Source organism: Oncorhynchus tshawytscha, unplaced genomic scaffold (assembly GCF_018296145.1).
Source record: "Oncorhynchus tshawytscha isolate Ot180627B unplaced genomic scaffold, Otsh_v2.0 Un_contig_1515_pilon_pilon, whole genome shotgun sequence".
Lineage (NCBI taxonomy): Eukaryota > Metazoa > Chordata > Actinopteri > Salmoniformes > Salmonidae > Oncorhynchus > Oncorhynchus tshawytscha.
Genome location: NW_024609595.1, coordinates 20,001 through 27,500, shown reverse-complemented (window position 1 = coordinate 27,500; position 7,500 = coordinate 20,001). Strand labels below are relative to the sequence as shown.

The 7,500-nt window shown below is 43.5% G+C and overlaps 1 pseudogene; it reads right to left on the bottom strand.

Moving 5' to 3' along the window:
* The window catches only part of LOC121845233, a 33,520-nt pseudogene that overhangs the window by 16,972 nt on the left and 9,048 nt on the right, over nt 1-7,500 (bottom strand).

Genomic DNA, 7,500 nt, shown 5'->3' with positions numbered 1-7,500 from the left:
AAATCGCTAACAGCCCTAACATCACTTTTCTGACTTTAGTCAAATACTGATTACAATCAGATCCATCTTTTGGTTTCTTAAAATACAAACAAGGGTCCCGAATAAAAAAATGCTTCAACTGTCTAAAATGATTTTTATGGTAAAGGCAGACATTTAGAAATGTAAATGTCAGATATGAGGGTAGAAATTGGGGAGGTAATATCTGGGCGTGGCTAAAGATTTTTACCTGGCAGTGGATAGGACTGTGGGCCCGGAACACTGGCTCCTAGCTCCCCCGCTGACCCTGGATTGGCCAGATTGGTTTTCATCTCCTCCAATCCACCGGCTAGAGCCATGGCCGAATACTCTGATGTCTGGAGAGAGAGAGAGACAGACAGAGAGAGAAAGAGAGAGAGAGAGAGAGAGAGAGACAGAGAGAGAGAGAGACAGAGAGAGAGGGGAGAAAGAATTAGACAATGACACACACCTCTTCAGGATGTCAGGTATATTTTACACACACACACAGATTACAAACACACACTGAGCCTCTTGTGGATCAATCTTTTATTGATCTGTTGACAGAGACAGGATTTACTACAGTCTATAACCACAGGATTAGGACAGACTGAGCTGAGAGGTACAGTTAACACAAAACCTCCCTGAGAGACAGAGAGAGAGAGAGAGAGAGAGAGAGAGAGAGAGAGAGAGAGAGAGAGAGAGAGAGAGAGAGAGAGAGAGAGAGAGAGAGAGAGAGAGAGAGAGAGAAAAGACAGGCTATGTGCGCACTGCCACAAAATGAGGTGGAAACTGAGCTGCACTTCCTAACCTCCTGCCCAATGTATGACCATATCAGAGACACATATTTCCCTCAGATCACACAGATCCACAAAGAAATCGAAAACAAACCCAGTTTTGATAAACTCCCATATCTACTGGGTGAAATACCACAGTGTGACATCACAGCAGCAAGATTTGAGAACTCGGGGAAAAGCTACGAAAATAAATAATAATAAATAAAATACTATTTGAACTTTCATCCAACTCGGGAATTGTAAAATCGGGAACTCAGGCCTCTTTCTAGAGCTTCGACCTGCAGATCGCCGACGTCATTGTGACATCGTCAGAGTTTCTAGTTTGATGACAAAATGATAAGTTATGAAATATGTCAGGGAGATATGTATACTGTAGCTAGTAAAGTAACACTAAGTGTATGTTGTGTAGTAAGATGTTAGTAGCCCATGTGCCTCACCCTAATAATGTTGTCCCTTTCCCCTCTCATAACTTAGCCTACTGCACTGACTTGGTGGTGTACATGTAGCCTATAACCTGTTTTAGAGAAATGTCACCATCACATATTGTAAGCGCTTTCATTGTCTGCTTCTATGCCCCCTTTATTTATCCTACGGTTCTGACTTGGTGTACAGGGAGAGCACTGTAAGAACAGCCCATGTTCTGAATTCTGTCATATTTCAAGTGCTGAACAAGTAGTTATATTGACTACGTCCGTCCTAGCTCGCTCATTAATGTCTTAATCAAAACTCTCTCTCTCTGTGTCTCTCTCTCTCTCTCTCTCTCTCTCTCTCTCTCTGTCTCTCTCTCTCTCTCTCTCTCTCTCTGTCTCTCTCTCTCTCTCTCTCTCTGTCTCTCTCTCTGTCTCTCTCTCTCTCTCTCTCTCTCTCTCTCTCTCTCTCTCTTATCCGCTTGTCGTCCCCTTATGCCAGAGCTGGTACATCTCAATTGCCCATAAAAACCACATTTGCTTAAGCAAGTCAGTCATATCAGCTATGTTTATTTAAAAGGCAGTAAATGAGGCTGAATGAACTGTTTCACTGCCAGACAAGGCTCCGCTGAAAGCCAAGTGTAGCTGTGGTAAGGTGTTGGAACTCTGCTGTTGGGACATCTTTCTGTAGGCCCTAACAGTTTGTGGGCACCGTTTTGTCAACGTTATAGTCCAATTAATGTATTATTTAGTGTTGTGTTGTGTAGTGGCTTTGCTGGCAAGCATCCCAACATGTTTTTGGTCCCCCCAAATATTTACATGCTAAAATCATCACTGAATAGCATCCAGGACAGAAGCTCTGTCACACGTGTGCACAGCATGCTGTGCTGTGTTCTGTCTGTCTGAGTGGAACATTGGAACTAAGTCAAATTGATCTCGTCAGAACTCCTTAAAAGTGGAAAATCTGCTAACTGCCTCATTAGAACCCCATCAGAATAACTACCTCATTAGAACCCCATCAGAATAACTGCCTCATTAGAACCCCATCAGAATAACTGCCTCATTAGAACCCCATCAAAATGACTGCCTTATTAGAACCCCATCAGAATAACTGCCTCATTAGAACCCCATTGAAATAACTGCCTCATAGAACCCCATGAACATAACTGCCTCATTAGAACCACCATCAGAATAACTGCCTCATTAGAACCACCATCGAAATAACTGCCTCATAGAACCCCATGAACATAACTGCATCATTAGAACCGCCATCAGAATAACTGCCTCATTAGAACCCCATCATAATAACTGCCTCATTAGAACCCCATCGAAATAACTACCTCATTAGAACCCCTGTCAGAATAACTAACTCATTAGAACCCCATCAGAATAACTGCCTCATTAGAACCCCATCAAAATGACTGCCTTATTAGAACCCCATCAGAATAGCTGCCTCATTAGAACCCCATCAAAATAACTGCCTCATAGAACCTCATGAAAATAACTGCCTCATTAGAACCACCATCAGAATAACTGCCTCATTAGAACCACCATCAGAATAACTGCCTCATTAGAACCCCATCAGAATAACTGCCTCATTAGAACCGCCATCAGAATAACTGCCTCATTAGAACCCCATCATAATAACTACCTCATTAGAATCCCCATCAGAATAACTACCTCATTAGAACCCCTGTCAGAATAACTACCGCATTAGAACCCCAATCAGAATAACTACCTCATTAGAACCCCAATCAGAATAACTGCCTCATTAGAACCCCATCAGAATAACTGCCTGATTAGAACCCCAATCAGAATATCTACCTCATTAGAACCCCCATCAGAATAACTACCTCATTAGAACCCCATCAGAATAACTGCCTCATTAGAACCCCATCAGAATAACTGCCTCATTAGAACCCCAATCAGAATAACTACCTCATTAGAACCCCCATCAGAATAACTACCTCATTAGAACCCCATCAGAAATACTACCTCATTGGAACACCATCAGAATAACTGCCTCATTAGAACCCCCATCTGAATAACTACCTCATTAGAACCACATCAGAATAACTGCCTCATTAGAACCCCATCAAAATAACTGCCTCATTAGAACCCCATCAGAATAACTGCCTTTAGAACCCCATCAGAATAGATACCTCATTAGAACCCCATCAAAATAACTGCCTCATTAGAACCCCATCAGAATAACTGCCTTTAGAACCCCATCAGAATAGATACCTCATTAGAACCCCATCAAATAACTGCCTCGTTAGAACCCCAATCAGAATACCTACCTCATTAGAACCCCCATCAGAATAACTGCCTCATCAGAACAACTGCCTCATTAGAACCCCATCAGAATAACTACCTCATTAGAACCTCCATCAGAATAACTGCCTCATCAGAACCCCATCAGAATAACTACCTCATTAGAACCCCCATCAGAATAACTACCTCATTAGAAACCCCATCAGAATAGATACCTCATTAGAACCCCATCAGAATAACTATCTCATTAGAACCCCCTCAGAATAACTGCCTCATTAGAACCCCATCAGAATAACTGCCTCATTAGAACCCCATCAGAATAACTACCTCATTAGAACCCCCATCAGAATAACTACCTCATTAGAACCTCCATCAGAATAACTGCCTCATCAGAACCCCATCAGAATAACTACCTCATTAGAACCCCCATCAGAATAACTACCTCATTAGAACCCCCATCAGAATAGATACCTCATTAGAACCCCATCAGAATAACTATCTCATTAGAACCCCCTCAGAATAACTGCCTCGTTAGAACCCCATCAGAATAACTGCCTCGTTAGAACCCCATCAGAATAACTGCCTCATTAGAACCCCATCAGAATAACTGCCTCATTAGAACCCCATCAGAATAACTGCCTCATCAGAACCCCATCAGAGAACTGCCTCATTAGAACCCCATCAGAATAACTGCCTCATTAGAACCCCATCAGAATAACTACCTCATTAGAACCCCCATCAGAATAACTACCTCATTAGAACCTCCATCAGAATAACTGCCTCATCAGAACCCCATCAGAATAACTACCTCATTAGAACCCCCATCAGAATAACTACCTCATTAGAACCCCCATCAGAATAACTACCTCATTAGAAGCCCATCAGAATAGATACCTCATTAGAACCCCATCAGAATAACTATCTCATTAGAACCCCCTCAGAATAACTGCCTCGTTAGAACCCCATCAGAATAACTGCCTCGTTAGAACCCCCTCAGAATAACTGCCTCGTTAGAACCCCATCAGAATAACTGCCTAATTAGAACACCATCAGAATAACTGCCTCATTATAATCCCATTGGAATAACTGCCTCATTAGAACCCCCATCAGAATAACTACCTCATTAGAAGCCCATCAGAATAGATACCTCATTAGAACCCCATCAGAATAACTGCCTCGTTAGAACCCCAATCAGAATACCTACCTCATTAGAACCCCCATCAGAATAACTGCCTCATCAGAACAACTGCCTCATTAGAACCCCATCATAAAAACTACCTCATTAGAACCCCCATCATAATAACTACCTCATTAGAACCCCCATCATAAAAACTGCCTCATTAGAACCCCATCAAAATAACTGCCTCGTTAGAACCCCCATCTGAATAACTGCCTCATTAGAACCCCCATCTGAATAACTACCTCATTAGAACCCCCATTAGAATAACTACCTCATTAGAACAACATCAGAATAACTGCCTCATTAGAACCCCATCAGAATAGATACCTCATTAGAACCCCATCAGAATAACTGCCTCATTAGAACCCCCATCAGAATAACTACCTCATTAGAACCCCATCAGAATAACTGCCTCGTTAGAACACCCATCAGAATAAATACCTCATTAGAACCATATCAGAATAACTGCCTCATTGGAACACCCATCAGAATAACTGCCTCATTAGAACACCCATTAGAATAAATACCTCATTAGAACCACATCAGAAAAACTGCCTTATTAGAACCCCCATCAGAATAACTACCTCATTAGAACCCCATCAGAATAACTGCCTCGTTAGAACACCCATCAGAATAACTACCTCATTAGAACAACATCAGAATAACTGCCTCATTAGAGCCCCATCAGAATAGATACCTCATTAGAACCCCATCAGAATAACTGCCTCATTAGAACCCCCATCAGAATAACTACCTCATTAGAACCCCATCAGAATAACTGCCTAATTAGAACACCATCAGAATAACTGCCTCATTATAACCCCATTGGAATAACTGCCTCATTAGAACCCCCATCAGAATAACTACCTCATTAGAACCCCATCAGAATAACTGCCTCGTTAGAACCACATCAGAATAACTGCCTCATTAGAACCCCCATCAGAATAACTACCTCATTAGAACCCCATCAGAATAGATACCTCATTAGAACCCCATCAGAATAACTGCCTCATTAGAACCCCCATCAGAATAACTACCTCATTAGAACCCCATCAGAATAACTGCCTAATTAGAACACCATCAGAATAAATACCTCATTAGAACCATATCAGAATAACTGCCTCATTGGAACACCCATCAGAATAACTGCCTCATTAGAACACCCATCAGAATAAATACCTCATTAGAACCACATCAGAATAACTGCCTCATTAGAACCCCCATCAGAATAACTACCTCATTAGAACCCCATCAGAATAACTGCCTCATTAGAACCCCCATCAGAATAACTACCTCATTAGAACCCCATCAGAATAACTGCCTCATTAGAACACCCATCAGAATAAATGCCTCATTAGAACACCCATCAGAATAAATACCTCATTAGAACCACATCAGAATAACTGCCTCATTAGAACACCCATCAGAATAACTGCCTCGTTAGAACTCTATCAGAGTGTTGATATCGTGGACGGGCAGTCCTTGTGTCCGTATCTCCTTGAATACGTTTCTCAGGCCTCGTCACTCAGTCGTAATGATCGTTGTCTACAAAGTGACAGTGATGATCAGCTATAGATTTCACGTCTGGAAAAACAGAGTCTGCTCATCTGGCTGATAATGGGGTGAAATGACCCTTCTATCTGTGGGTGTGTGTGTGTGTGTGTGTGTGTGTTCACTGACCTCTTAAACACCCCTGTGTTCGTCAACAACACAATCACTGGACTGTGACCGTCTAAATAGGAGATTACCCTTTTACACTACCTCTACCACCCTCTCTATCTACCCTGACCACTACCTCTACCACCCTCTCTATCTACCCTGACCACTACCTCTACCACCCTCTCTATCTACCCTGACCACTACCTCTACCACCCTCTCTATCTACCCTGACCACTACCTCTACCACCCTCTCTATCTACCCTGACCACTACCTCTACCACCCTCTCTATCTACCCACTACACTACCTCTACCACCCTCTCTATCTACCCTGACCACTACCTCTACCACCCTCTCTATCTACCCTGACCACTACCTCTACCACCCTCTCTATCTACCCTGACCACTACCTCTACCACCCTCACTACCTCTACCACCCTCTCTATCTACCCTCTACTATCTACCCTGACTACCCTCTACCACCCTCTCTATCTACCCTGACCACTACCTCTACCACCCTCTCTATCTACCCTGACCACTACCTCTACCACCCTCTCTATCTACCCTGACCACTACCTCTACCACCTACCACCCTCTCTATCTACCCTGACCACTACCTCTACCACCCTCTCTATCTACCCTGACCACTACCTCTACCACCCTCTCTATCTACCCTGACCACTACCTCTACCACCCTCTCTATCTACCCTGACCACTACCTCTACCACCCTCTCTATCTACCCTGACCACTACCTCTACCACCCTCTCTATCTACCCTGACCACTGACCACTACCTCTACCACCCTCTCTATCTACCCTGACCACTACCTCTACCACCCTCTCTATCTACCCTGACCACTACCTCTACCACCCTCTCTATCTACCCTGACCACTACCTCTACAACCCTCTCTATCTACCCTGACCACTACCTCTACCACCCTCTCTATCTACCCTGACCACTACCTCTACCACCCTCTCTATCTACCCTGACCACTACCTCTACCACCCTCTCTATCTACCCTGACCACTACCTCTACCACCCTCTCTATCTACCCTGACCACTACCTCTACCACCCTCTCTATCTACCCTGACCACTACCTCTACCACCCTCTCTATCTACCCTGACCACTACCTCTACCACCCTCTCTATCTACCCTGACCACTACCTCTACCACCCTCTCTATATACC